The 15,120-nt window shown below is 48.1% G+C and overlaps 1 protein-coding gene across 10 annotated transcripts in view; it reads right to left on the bottom strand.

The window, feature by feature from the left end:
- The window catches only part of SH3PXD2A (SH3 and PX domains 2A), a 229,093-nt gene that overhangs the window by 135,463 nt on the left and 78,510 nt on the right, over positions 1-15,120 (bottom strand). The window lies entirely within an intron of this gene.

Raw genomic sequence — 15,120 nt, 5'->3', positions numbered from 1 at the left:
AGGTTCTTGACTATAACCTTCTGAATCAAAACCATGCGGGTAAGCCATTCCTGAATTCCCAGGCCTCGGGAACTATGGGAGATAATAAATGTTTACTGTTGTTTTAAGCTGCTCAATAGGGGGTGGGGGGTAATTTGTTATGCAGCAATAGGTAATTGATCAGGGCCCAGCTCTGCTCAGGAGAAGGAGAGTCTCTGAATTACGTGAGCCAGAGATATTTAGGGTGTTGGTTACAGAGGCAGATTCCTGAGATTTACCCAGATCCCCTGAATTAGATGGAAGGGGGTGGGGGCAGGGGAAAACTGTATTTTTTATAATGCCCCCTGAGTGATTCTCACGTACCTTTGGGGCTGAGAGGTCCTGAGCTAATCTAACCCACCTGACAGATCTGAAGAGACTCAGAGAGCGGATGGTTTGCTCCTTATTGCACATCTAAGCTGAGGCAGGCCTTGGCCTAGAATCAGCTCCAGACTCCTGCTCCAGTGCTCGACTTATGTCCTCCTTTGTTCATTTCAGGTTGCTTTTTTGAGAGGCGTGGGCTTTCTTTTTCCCCCTTTTATTTATGTTTAAGATTTGCATGTAGGAAAATGCTACGCATTAATTGTTCATCTGCTTAAGAGCTTGCTTTGCTTGAGAGGAACTATGTCAGCCAAAGGTGGGCCTAACACTAAAAAGGGTAGGGGCTACTAGACTATGCAGAGAGCCTGGCACTGCTGCAGGACACTGCGTTGGAAAAGGCACTTGTGCCTTCCCAGATTCCTCAGCTCCAGGCATTTCTCCCAGGCAAACAAATGCAGTGTGTCCAAGGCAGGGACAATGAATAAGGACAGTGAGGACATCTACCTTAACCCCCACCAAACTGTCACCCAGGTAGGTAAGAATAATAATTCCACTTTCATTTGTATAGCCTATGTGGGCTTAGAAAGAATTCACGTACAATCTTACTGAATTACCTTTGCAGACAGCAAGGTAGGCAGGTCTGGTGCCCATTCATTCATTCACTTAACACATTTGTTGAACAGCTACTATGTGCCAGGTAATACTCTAGGCAGGGGGAATATATATGGATTTCTTTATTTAATAAATGTTTATATGTGTCTGCTATGTGCCAGGCACTGGCTTAAACACTTTACAAATATTAACTCACTTAATCCTCAAAACAGCCCAACAAAGTAGGTAGCACTATTCTTCCCATTGAATGAAGAAATTGAAGTACAGAGAGGTTAAGTAACTTTCCCAAGGCCAAACGCAAATAAGGGGCAATACGAGGATTAGAACCCAGGCAACCTGACCCTGTTAACCAAGGTAAAATAAGGCACGGTTTCTGTTCTTCAAAAACTCCAATTGTTTAAATCCCCATGACCACAGAAGAAGAAACGGAAGCTCAGAGCTACCTTCTGAATTTCCCAAGTCACACAGTTCTGGGACTAAAAGCCAGGTCTGATGCCAGGCAGCGTTACTTTGTTCCCTACATACGTCTGTTCACAAAGAAGGTTTAGCAGAAGACAAGTGCCAAGGTAGTAAATAAGGAGAGTGCTTCTAGAGCCCAGAAAGAGAGAGGGTTTCTGCAGGCCCTACTGGCAAGTCTGAAGTATCCCGAGAGACACCAAAGCAACTGAACAAGTCTCACTTGCTGTCCTGACCATCATGATTTGTGACAGTCTGCTGCCCCGCCGGTATTCACGCCTGCAGGTATTCTGGGGCAGTGTTATTTATAGACCAAGTTTCTATTTATATTTTCATTGAATTCTTGCTAACCCTAGCTAGATTTCCCCCAAAAAACCTAGAGAGGGGAGGATAAGAACTCTTTTTCACCAAGTAAGTCAGGGGGCAAAGGTGAAGGTCAAAGTCTTAGCTATGTGTGCAGTCTTTCAGCAGGAACTCTTTGCAGGGAGGCATTCAAGACAAGGGGGGCTTTCTACGCTTTCCAAAGGAAATGGGGGGTAGGGCGGGGAAGGGCACAAAGCTGGCCTTATACAGAGGCAGCCACATTCTGCCAATGCGGTGGGATTGGAGGTGGGCCTAGAAGACCTCTATTCCCCTAAAATGTTTCCCCTTTTGCATGACATTTCATCATTAGACATTTATTACTTTGGTCTTAATGGCTATTAGGTCACAAGATGTTGGGACCATGAGAAAACCTATACAATATCAAGCCCAATCCTTATATTTCATAGTTGGGGAAACTCAGGTTGGGGAAACTCATAGTTTCATAGTTGGGGAAACTATGACCTATCCTTAAGGAGGAATCGGAATGAACAAATAGAAATCTATTACAATGCACATGAGACCATCCTAATATTGGAGTAAGAGCTGTCAGACACAGCCGAAAAAAACTGGGGATAGCAAAGGAGGATCAGAATTCCTCTCTCACCAAGTTTTAGGAATGAACAAGTAAAACCATGTGCTGTTTCCTAAGGTTTTCCGTTTGGTGTCCCAGATGAAAACTTCCTGGCTTTAGGGTCACATAGAAAAATAAAGGTAAAGTGGGACTTCTTCCTTCCTCATTTTTAGTCCCTTGTTGAATTGTGGTGTAGTAAACACTATCTGTGATGACTGTCAGCACATGGTTATTTTATAGGTTTGTATTTACAAGACCAGCCTTTCAGATGGCAATCATTTCTTTCTGGGCACTATGCCTGCAATTCCCGCATTGGCCACTAGGTGGCTGGTTAAAATTGGGTAGGTTAAGTGAAAGGTACCAGAAAATGATATAATCTAGACGAGACCTTTACTGTAGGAATCTGACACTTTTTGAAAGGATAACATTGATCAACCTTTAATTGACATAATAAAAGAAAACGTGATGCAAAACTTGAAATGAAGTTTAAAGAAATGTAAACACGCTCTTGCAGGTGGCATTTTATACTAAACCCCAACTGTTAATCTCCAGGCAGTACATCTTTAGTCAGTCTCACTCTGCAGTAAGCACTTCCAGGACATAGAAAATAGTGGTCAAGAGCTTGGACTTAGAAGTGCAGGACCTGGGTTTTCTTAATAGCTGAGCAAGTCATGTACCCCTTCTAGTCTGTGAGTCTTCATCTATAAAGTGGGATTACTGCCATTAAATGAGATAATGTAATCATGAAACCCTTTGCACAATCCCTGGCAAAAGTATGGGCTTAATAAATAGTAACTATAATATTTAGGCAGAAATCTTCTCTCATTTACAATGGTTAAGTGTCAAGTCTCACACAAAATTCCTCAGAAAACTGTTTGAAACTTTTCCCCTATAACCAATTCAACAAAAAGTTATCTCTGGGCCACTCGGCTCACCTGTGAACAGCTGTTCCACTCTCTTTCAGAAGCAAGTCTTTCTGCTGAAAGAGAACCGATCTGCCAACCACATAGGTCTTACTTAAGCCATTTGCAGCAATTATCAGTACTAAAGTTGTAAATTCATCTTTCAGATCAGAAACAAGAAGCCAAGATGAAAGAAAATCTCGCCTGTGAAGGCACCAAATTATCAGTTACCTGCTGGTCTCGACTCTCCTCCTCTGGCTTCCTTACTTCGAAGTTTAGGTCTGCAGTAATTGCTTTATACAGAAGAGCAAAAGATGCTCCTTTAAAATCTTATTTCTTTGTTTCAATCTTTTTGCCAGAGGCCAAAGCCTTTTTTCCCTCCTAACAATACAACATAACTGGACTCGTGCCATGTTATCTTCAAAACCACAGAGGGTTCATAGCCAATCTCTCCCCTCTCCAATCAGATAGGCTTCTGAAATTAAAAACCTTAGCAATATCCTTGGCCCCAAACTTCACCTGGTCTTGGAAGAGAGGGAAGCAAAAATTTCTGACTTATGGCTGATGAGACAGTGTGGCTGGGACCTGAGGAGCCTTCTGGTTAGGCTGTGATGGGAGATAGAGGATTGTGCTGTGACCCATCCCACAGGGTGCCAAAAACAGACAGGTAACTCAGGGATGTAAGGGATGAGAGGCCAACAGACCACCCCTCACCCAGTTACTTGCATGAAGCCTCGTCTCCCCATGCACCTCTTATGAGGTCAGAAATTGATTTACCAATGCAGATTTAGTGGTTTATATTATGTGGATTGGGCTGAACATAACCAAATTCCCAGGAAGTGTCAGAGTAAGACAACCTATGAAAGGGCTTAACTGGACCTTAAAACAGTACTTCTCAAACTTTCCTGTGCATACAAGTCACTTGTGCATATCATTAGACTGCACACTGTGACTTAGTGGGTCTGGGTGGGGCCAAGACTCTGCATTTCTGACAAGCTCTCTCAGACGATCCTCATGCCGCTGATCTGCAAACTACATTTTGAGCAGCACCTCTTGAAATGAGACCTCACTCTTGGAAAGGATCCCAGAGAGACAGCTTACCATTTTGTGACGAGCCTGATACTAATGGGGAAAGAGTGAAGAATGCAAATATATAAAATGGAGTCACTGTAACCAAGCTGCTAAAATTATTAACATTATGAATGTTGAGGCATGAGGAAAGACTTCATTCTTATTCTAAATGGCTTGGGAACTTAAACTTTTTGATCTTTCCAGTCCTGTGTCAATGCAGGATATGCATGTGGAGATACACCAGACCTCTTATAACCCTCTGTTACTCTCCGAAGGACTCACATAACCAGACCGCCTGACAGCCATCATCCAGACCCCTGACATCTGCCTGATAACCGTCCTGGACTAGTCCTAGGGCTACGAATGCAGGATTGATTATTCTCAAAAATGCACTTTTTACTATAAGAATTCTTCCTTTTCCTTCTTCTTCAGAACACTTCTGGGTGTTTGCCTAAGTGTGTTCCTAGTTTGCAAACTCTAAGACCCTTGAATAAATCTTTATCATTTATTTCTAGCCAAAGCCTCCAGACTCTTTTTGAGTTTGTTCGTCACTAACAATCACCAAATCACAAATATGGATGGAGTGTTTGTTGTGTGCTTCACAGATAAAATTTCATTTGGTGCTCTCAACAGCTCTGGGTGTGTTTCATAAATGAGAAATATGATGGATGTGCAGAGATGCTAAGTAAGGCTGGCCAAGGTCACACAGCTAGTGAGAGGCTGAGTCAGGATCTGACTCAAGGTTATCTGGCTTTAAGGCCTCTGGTGCTGAAATTCAATGCTTACTTGCCTCCACCACAGAAAAGACATGGAGTTTCAAGTCAGACAACTAGCACCAAGTAGAAAGCCCCAGTGTAAACCCAGATCTGTTTGAGCCCAAAGCCAGGTTCAGATCTGTCAGAACCACACTGTTCTGGGGCTGGCAGAGCTGAAGAGTCACACAGCTTCCCTTGGCAATGGAACTTTGGAAATTCTCCCTGAGATCTGTCCCAATTTGTTCTCACTAAGGTGAAATCCAGCTGGCCCCTTGTGCTCTGTCGTAGGGGGGGAACCAGAAATGTAGCCCTTTTCCCTCACACCTAGAGAGGGGCTGGTGTTGCCAGCCAAGCCCCACCAGCCCCACTCACTTCCTCCCCTGCCTTCTGAAGGGGCATTCAGATGAACAGACTCCATCTTCAGGCTGTGCCAGTCCCATAGGCCCACTGTGGTCTGGAGGCCGGGCAGCCTGGCATCTGGGGCCTCCTCAGTGGACATCAGTCCTTGGAACTGTGGAGGTGAAGGGGGAGAGGTGTTTTCAGGGCCCAAAGAGACAATATGACTTGAAGCCAGGCAGCCTCTGGATGAATGGTGCATCAGTTCACATGGGCCTGGGGCATTTCCAAGGGTCAGTTCCATGCCTTCCAGGGAAGAACTCTGGCTTGAGGCTCTATCCTTGGGCCTGGATCCAGTTGGGGTGAGTTTGACGAGCAGTGGAGGGGTCAGGCCAGGGACAGTGTGGAGACCTACTACCAGTGCCCCTCACCTCCTAAGAAGTGGGGGCCCTGAGCTCCCTCTCAATGGAGCTGAGTGTTCTCCCTCCTCCACCACCACCCACTGCCACCCTTTCTACCCCCCACAGAAACCTGGACCCAGAAACCAGAATGTCCAGTGCCCGGAGGTTCCTGGAGAGGGAGGCTGATGGCAGGGACTCCCCACCACAAAGCATCTTTCATATGCGCCAAAGGCTTCAGCTATCTCAGGGAGGAGGGGAAAAGTTATTTCCTTTCAGCCCCAAGGGTGAAGTACGAGGTAGGGGTTGGGGGAAAGGTGCTGGGAAACACTAGGTCTGCCATCTTGGCCAGGGCTCCCACCAACAGAACCTGGCCATCCTTATCCTCGTCCTCTTTCTCACTCCTAACTCCAATCCATCAGCAAGGCCTCTTGGCTGTTCCTCTAAAACACATCTCAGACCTACTTCTCTCCGTGTCATTGCCCAGCCTCGACCAAGCCACCCTCATCTCTTGCCGTGCCTCACCCACCCACCTCTAGCTGGTCTTCCAGCTCCATGCTCCCGACCTTGCCCTTCTAGGTTACCTGACGTGCATGGGAGGGGTCCTTTCAAAACAGAAATCTGATCATTTGGCCCTTCAGCCTAAAACCTTTCAGAGACGTCACTGCACACAGGACAAGCCCTTACTCCTCAGAGTGGCCATGACGCCTGCACATGCTGGACCTGTGTGGCAGCTACACTGAAAGCTCACACAGACTCATGAACCAGGCTTCGCATGGTAACCCCAGAGGCCCAGCACCTTCTTCCTTTCCCAACCTCTCCGATACACACAGAAGTTGCCATTTCGCTCTCACCTCTATCATACCTGGGCACAGGTAACTGACCTGTCAGTCATCTACACTTGAGCGTGAATTTACAGACAGCACCACTCCTACGGCACAACAGAATGTCCTCTTTAAGCAGGGAGTGAAAGGATTCAATTCTTATAAAAGGACATTTGGACATCAGGTAAAGAAACCATTTAATTCCAGGGGTGGGTTTGGGGGAGAGGTGATTAATGTCAGAGACCTGAATTCACTGGATTCTGCCAAAATGTGCAAAGTGATCCCGGGTTGCTCTAATTTAACTTACTCAATTTTGTGCCACTGGGATTATCAAGAGTGACAGGAGAATCCAGTATACTACAGCCCAGTCCAGGGCACATTTTTCTGCATGTTAAATTAAACGGGCTGACTGAGACCATGAAAAGAGACACATTTCTGCTTAGGTCAGAGGCTTCTTAGGGAAGATATCACAGAAAACACTCCACTCAGGGCTGAGGGTTCAGGGTGAGTGTTTAGGACGTTGATTCTTTTCCACAATTACTTCTGGACAAGGAAGACACAGAGCAAGTGGTACCAAAGTGACCTAACTTTTCCCCTGTTCTTGAAATGTGGGGATAACATAGGGGAAAGGCCAGGGGGCCCAATCCACATTTACTTTCAGAAGTGAAGAGGGCCTTTGCGTGGCTGCCTCCTGCAAAACTCGGTATTATCCTGAGACCTGGCAGCTCTGGAGCTGAGAGCTACGAGGCTCATGGTTGTGCTATGTTCTTATGGTGACATGGCCAGGGCTGCCCAGCTCCCTCCCCACCTTGCAGTCTAGATCAGCTCTCTGGATCATCAGTTCTTGAGAAACAAGCTCTTTGCTGCCTTGCAAGTTACCACAGGCAAGGAAGGAGAAGCAAGAAGTGCAACTGGAGCTGAAACGCAGTGGGAAAAGCTGAATTGGCACAGAGAGGGCAGGGCGGGGGGCAGAAGGCAGAGAAAGGAAACCCCACATCTGTGTCCCACAGCAAAGCCACCGTGAAGAACAGGTGGGCTTTGCAGCACCAGTGCCTCTCACTGTGCTGTCTATGCATTCACTGCTTGAAATGTAATCCTAAACCATGATTAACCCATTTGACAGGTGAAGAAACGGACCCTGGAGGTTGTGTGATGGGGCCGGAATCACACACTTATGCACACATGTGGAGCCCCCTCGTTCCTGGGCAGCTTGGCCACAGGAGACACACTTGGAGTTTCTTGGTTCTATAACTCTTGTTTACCCAGCCCTCTGTGTTGACTCAACCCCCCAAAGCCCCCAACCCCAGGCTTCATATGCTTCTTGCTGTTCTTCAAATGCACACCCTCCGTCGCACTCAGGTCACTACCCTTGCTGCCTCCTCAGCCTGACACTGTGCGCCCTGATCTGCCCATGCCGGGCTCCGTTCAGGTGTCACCTCTGCAAAGAGGCCATTTTTGACCATCCAATCTCACAAGCCCTGAGCCAAGCTAACTGCTAATTGACCTAGTTTATTTTTGTTCTGGAATTTATCACCATCGGATTGTTAGTTGTTTGCTTTCTGACTCCCCCACTGGAAGGTGAACTTCCTGAGAACAGCGACTCATTCTACCTTGTTCTTAGCTACATCACCAGGGCCTACAGCTGGGCCAGGCACACAGCAAGTGCTCAATAAATACCTGCGGCCAGAGCGGATGCACAGCTCTTCCACGAAGCAGTCAGAGCCGGCTGTCAGCAGCGGGCCCTGAGAACCGCCCACCCCAGATTACAGAGAGGATGATGTGAGGGGTGGGGGCAGTAATTACAGCAAGAGAAGACCCAGCACTTTCAGAGGAGGTTAGAGGAAAGCCACTTTTAAAACAGCACCCCGTGCCTCTCAGGTCTATAATCTTGTTGATCTTTTTAAAACCCTGGCATTACCAGCAGACCCTATTTTTCCTTCTCCATCACGTAGAAGGTTTGTCTTTTCCTGCCATCCCAGGTCATCAGTGGGGCTCCGAGACCTCTCAGGCTCTCTCCCTTGGGGGCTGCAGTACCTGCCAGCGTCTGAGTCGCTGCCTCCCTCAGCGCTTCCAAGACCCTTCAGGGAGGGCTTTCTCAGGGAGCACCTGATGGAGACTCACAGAAATGCCTACAGCCCAGGAAGAAGGCCAGCTCTCCCCCATGCCCCAGACCAGCTCTAGCTAAAGACATCCCTCCCCCCTGTTTCCTTCTGCATTGGAACAAACACCGGATTTGCTGCACAGCGTTCTGGGGGGCAGGGAGAGGAAGGCCCCAGAGACTGTGCTTGCAATTCACCCAGCATCCTCCTACACTGTGGCTCCAAACTGCCTCTTCATTAAGGGGCCGGTATGTAAACTGGTGAGCTCGTGAGTGGGTACAAAACAACCAAGCATGCCTGCTGTCTAAAAATACATGTCTCTAAGCTCGTAAGTTCATGAGGTTGCCTGCAAACTGGGAGCACCTACCTTATGGCTATAGGCTCCCTTTTCTTCCTAAGCTGTCTAGTTTCTCCATGACTCATGAAACCAGGATATGTATACCTATGAATGGGACTGACTCAGCTATTAGGATGAAGGGGCTTCTGGAAGCTCAGAGGCCTAGTACCAGCCAGCACAGAGACACAGATGGCTTGTGAGTGGAAAGAAACCTTGCTCGGTCTTTGCAAAGTGAGTTTATCTCTTTCTGTTCCGCTGCCTGGCTTCTGAAGTCCTTTGGTCCCTGTTCGCAGTTGTTTGCTTTTTACATCAGCAACTACATACTTTAGTTCACTCTGTAATGACCATTTCCTCCCAGGGAGCCTCCTTGGGCTGGCAAACTCAGGATACACAGGAAATCTACTCCAATCCCAGGATGGGCAACAGGAGATGGATTTTCCACAATAGTCTTTTAAAACAAGGCAGAAAGTTCTATGTAAACAGTAGGCTGCCCTGAGAGGCTGCTGACCTCAGTGGCCTGAAGAACTTCATTTCTACCCAAAGAGCAGGAGACCCCAGAAAGCACACAATACACTTGTTGCGAGATCATTCTCCCTGGCTCCTTTCATTTCTGTAGGTCTTGTCAACAAGGCACTGACTGCCTTTTGTTCTGGATTATCTTTTCAAAACTGTTTGTATAACAAACAGCCTTAGAAGACAGAAGCAGTGCCTTGCTTTGGAGTGAACAGCGAGTTTGCACACAGCCTTGACAGACTGAGACAGTGCATCTCTCCAGAGTAAAGGGGGTAGGCTTGATTAGGCTCTGTTCCAAGGGAGGTAAGCTCCCTAAGATCTCGGTTCTGCTATAATGTACCCCCCTGCGTGTGCTGGCATTCATCTGGGCCCCTGGGACTTGGAGGCAATGAAAACTGAGGCAAATATACTGATCCTCATGCTGCGTGCTGTGCTGTAATAGCCTTTTGTCTCTGACCCAGGAGTCTCCTGTTTTCTGCTAGCATTCAGGAAACCAGGGAAAGCTAACTTACTTGGCTCACAAATAGGGTAAAATCTCAGCTCTTTCACAGTTCTTGAGTGGAATAGTTCTGCTCCTACTGGGGTCGATACCCAGTCTCTAAGCTCCAGGTCTGCCCTCTTTCCAGGAAACTCAGAAGAAGCCTCAAATTATAAAAATATATGTAAACCAAGGAAAGAAGAATTCCTTAAAAAAAAGAGTGCTCTGCTTTGCAAAAGGATTATCGCATGCCTAAAAGATGATGTGATTTGTCCCAAACAGCTGAATTTGCACGAAGTTTTTAGGACTATGCCTTAATATAAAACAAAGTTCACCCCTGCTTTTTTATTGGAGGTGGGACTGCCAAGAGGTCAGGCCTGGGAGTGGAGCTTCTCAGGGACTGCTGTCAAACCACTGCCTCCTTCCTAAAGACCAGCTGGCATGCTTGCTTCATAGCACTCTCCACCTCCTTATAATAAAAATCAATTACTAGGGTCTGTAGTCTAGTGAATTGAGTTGTGCCAGTATCAATTCCCTGGGTTTCATAATGTACTATAGTTATATAAGCTGTTGCCAGTGGGGTAAGCTGGGCAATGGGTTCACCACTCAATGGCTATGCGGTGGTAGAAGTGATTTGACCTCTCCCTAAATTGGGAATGATGTCACCTACCCTGCAGTATGGGGGTGGGATTGGAGGGGAGGAATGTAAAGTGCCTAGGATTTCTGCAGTATCTGTGAGTCTATAATTATCCCAAAACAAAAAAAATTTTAAATGCTGTGACTTAGGAAAACGAATAGCCAATCTTGTTAGATTCATAATTAAGTGAAGACACTGCTTTGAAAGCCTTGGGGGGATCCTGTCTGTAGTCATATTAAAATAATAATTAACTAAATGGTTTAATTGCAGAAAAGAAAAAAAATCAATTACTTAGCGCCGCTGACCTTAGTCACTCAATGGAAAGAGAGAGCCCTTGCAGGTCACCAAGTCCTCATGAGACTCAGGTCACCTCCCTGCCCCACACGGTGCCCTCCTGAAGCAAAAGATAGCAATGGCAGCCAGAGGGACCACCAACAGAAACTCCCAGGTCCCCAGGCGGGGAGATGTGGAGGCAAGAAAGGAGGGGCAAAGACAGCCTCGCTGAGGCTGGTTGTGGCCGTTCCTCCTTGTCAAAGGAAAAAAGCCCAGGGCTTGGTAGGAAGGAGCCCAGCTCAGCCGCTTCATGGTGATGGAAAGTGATTTGACTTTTCTCTAAAATGAGGACCATTCCATCTTCCGTGCAGTGAAAACTGGAGAGAAGGTTTGTAGAGTGCCCGAAACAAGGTGAGGCCCATAGCAGGAGCTCAATACAAGGTATCTATATATAAGGGAGAATGGCCATTTGGCGATCAATCAGCAAGTCTTAGCAAAGCACCCATTATGTGTCTACCCCCCGAATAGAAAGTCCTACCCAAGAAACCACTTGGGTTGTTTTTCTTTCCCAGCATGCCTTGCTGGAGAAACGCCTGTCCCACACAAGGCCCTTAACTTTCCCTCACCCCTCACAAATGCTGATGGCCGGGGCATAGTGGGGGCCTTTGCCTTCGGACAGGGGCCTTTACCTCCAGGGCCCAGAAAGCAGGTCCCAGCATTGGTGACAACACTGGGAGGCCTTCATTAAGGGCAGTTCCCCTATAAACCTTTATATGATATTTGACTGATACGTCCTGGCTCGCCCCTCTACCACCTTATTGGTCCACTCACAGCCGTCCATTCCCTCACTCCCACTCCAGCAGTACTGCAGAACATTCTATCTGTCCCCTAAGAGCCAGTGGGCATGTCTGAGGTGAGCTCCTCCTAGGATGGAGCCTCTGCATTTGGCCACAGAAGCCACCGGCCTCACCACTCTTCAATCCCAGACTGACCCTGAACTCAGGCCATATACCACCCAGACATAGCCTGTGTTCTAGATCCTAAGATTTACGACTCACGTGCAGAATTTTCTGCCAGGATTTGACTGGCAGATGAGCAAGCATGTAACCACGTGAGCCTGGATTCCCATTCTTCTCTCAATTTCTCTGCTTTCTCTGTCACTTCCACCAGCCAGTGAAACGTCTATATATCCCCAGCCATGAGCCTATGGCCAGCGGGGCCAAAGCAATGCAGCTGGCCTAACACTGCAAACACATCCCCTAGACCCCCGACCCGGGCAGGAGAAATGCACATCATATTCCAGCATCTCCAAAGCTAAAATTAAGACTCCTCTGGAGATAAAGAACAGGTTCTCTCTGCTTTCTTCCCTTGGGTTTTTCTTGATCTGAAATTCCAGGCAAGGCAACGGGCTGGCAGAGCTGTTCCCAAGGCTGGCTGCTAACCCTCCCTGGGATGGTAAGAGTGAAGGCAGCTGGATTAGCTCGGTGTGTTTGAACTCTGAGGTTCTGCTGAGCCACTGCTGCAGGGGCTGAACCTGAGGAAATCAGCAGGTGACTGCAGCCACCCTCCCCAAAGGCAGGGCGGTAGAAACAGGTTGGGTAATATAGTCGATCTGTGGGGGCCCTGCCCTGAGCCCCTTACCAACTAATGCTCCCTGCTCTGGGTAGTGGTTGCTACGGGCTCACAGCTTCCCCTGCTCCAGAGGCACGTCCTCAGCCCTCAGTCCTCGGGAGCCACCTTGTCACACTCCACACCCTCTGGGGGCGGGGGAGGCCCCCAGAGGGGTCAGACAACAGATGACTGACATGGGGGTTATAACAGTTGTCCCCTAAGATGGTGCCATCCAGCCTCAGCATCCTCCCCTGCCCTGCCCTGCTTCTGTCACTGCCTTTGGATCTTCATCTGAGAGCAGCCCTCAGTTACCAGCATACAAATCATCTTTGTCTCAGGCTCTGCTTTTAGGGACCCTGTCCGAAGATAGACAACATTCATCATTGCTCCTCTCTGATGCCCTCTCCTCCCGGAGAACCCCTTTTATTCGGGGTTGTGGGGGTGGGTTGGGAATCCTCATGCCTACTCGGCTCTCCCTAGTTTGGTTATGAGTGAGTTGGGCTGTTTTTCCTCAATCTTTTCCCCTCCTGTACAAGCTAGGGAGTGAGTAGAGTATGAAAGGGTTAAGGCAGTTTCTCAAGGCTGTATGCAAACTTGCTGTTCACTGCTGGGTGAGGGGGAAAGGGAGGAACAGGGCCTGGGAGCCTGGGATGGGATTCCAAATGGCCAGCAATGCCATGGAGAGGGAGCGAACAGCAGAGAGGCATTGGAGAATGAACCCCACGGAAAGGAGCAGAGAAAAGCCGCAAAACTTCCTTTGGGATAGGACAGGAGTGTGGGGCCAGCCAACCTCATTCCTCTAGAGAGCATCACCCACTATGCACAGGTCCCATCTATATGCGGGCTGGAAGGGGGTCTTGTGCTTGCCTTTTCTCAGGAGTTGGGGTGGCAGGGAGGCAGGTGACTTTCTTTATGAACAGCTGTCATTTATTAAGTGTATACCACAGGACAGGCATTATGCAAAGTGCTTTATATGAATTCTTTTAATCCTTACCACAATCCTATAAAAGGAAACTGAAATTCAGAGAGGCCCTCTGTCCTGTAGCAACTCTTGGATTATCGTCTTCTGAGGTAGTTGGTGTGGGGGGCAGCTCTGGCCCAGAAGGCAGAGATAAGGGTTCTGGTGTTGAATATACTTCCCGGCTGTCTGGCCTATGCAAATCTAGTAGCCTCCCTTGGCCTCAATTTCCTAGTCAATAAAATGGGGATATATATTACCTTCCTGGAATGACCAAATGAGATTACATATGTGGCTGTGCTGTGTAACATGCTAGGCACGGGTCAGGAGTTGGCAATAATAAAGGCTAACATTTATTTAGGTCCTACTAGAAGCCAGCCACAGTTCTAAGCACCAGAAATGTTCCTGTTATCCTTACGACAGTCCCATGAAGTAGATACTATTATTGGCCCTATTTTCCAGCTGAGGAAACTGAGGCATAAAGAAGTTAATACATTTGATAACTAACAGAGCCTGGGTTTCCAGGTGTAAAGCCAGGCGTCTGATTCCTGGGACATTGGAGACAGTAGCAGCAGGACAGAAGCCTTGTGCTTCACCCCACCCTCCAACCCCACCCATCCCTCCAGGTCAGCTCCAGGCCCCCCTCTTTCAGGGGGCCTTTGCTGTCTTCCTTAGCTTCTTCTCCAATCAAAGCTGGGATTTCACAGTGGTAGAGAGAGTCACATCCTGCCTTAACTGGCTCTCTGATTAGGGAGTAGGTCGTGTCTCTCTCACTAGCTTGAGGATTCCTTAGATGACACAAACAAATCCAGATCTCCCCTGACTCACCAGGTCACCCCAGCCCCCAGCCCCTAGCCCTGGGCACTTATCCTGGGCCTGGAACAAGCCGAGAGCCTCCCAGACACCCACAGATTGAATGACAATGAGGTGCTTTTCCCCAGGAGTGCTGGCCTGCTTTTCTTGAGCAAGCAGGCAGCCTTCATGCCCAAGGCCAGGTCAACCACAGCACCAGGGCACGCCACTAGCTTCATGAGGGCTCTGGGACACTTGTGTCCACAGCATCCCAGCTGGGTTCCCAGGCCCCTGGTGGGCAGAGCACCTAGACTGGACTGGAACAACATCAAAGGTCATTACAAACCTGGGGGTTGGACATTCCAAATTTCCTTGAGACTCAGGATAAAGCCAGGGAGGGCACAAGAGTGCCCCATGTTAACTCCTCGACCATGGAAGGAGAAGCAGTCTTCTGCCTCCATGGAAGGAGCCCAGGCGTGAGAGATTCCCTAACCCCTCACTGACTGGTCCTGGTCTTGCCCAAACTGTGGGATTTAGAAGGTCTTCCGTGTAGCTAAATGAATGCTCTCCCACTTTAACATAAGACTCAGAGGATAGGCAAAGGTCCCACTGATTGCGGTCGTCCTGGAGGCTGGCCTGTGCAACTCCAGGCCCAGCAGTAACAGGGTTATGACACACCTGAGACGTTTTCTTCTCAATCACACAACAAATCAAATGCCTTAAACATGCTTTGAAATGATGCAGTTATCAATGGCCTTTATAGCTGGACAGGCCTGGCTTCAAATTCTGGCTCTG

Source organism: Rhinolophus sinicus, linkage group LG07 (assembly GCF_036562045.2).
Source record: "Rhinolophus sinicus isolate RSC01 linkage group LG07, ASM3656204v1, whole genome shotgun sequence".
In the NCBI taxonomy this organism is placed as follows: domain Eukaryota; kingdom Metazoa; phylum Chordata; class Mammalia; order Chiroptera; family Rhinolophidae; genus Rhinolophus; species Rhinolophus sinicus.
The sequence above is the reverse complement of the archived record's forward strand: the minus strand, read 5'-3'. Positions and strand labels throughout refer to the sequence as shown.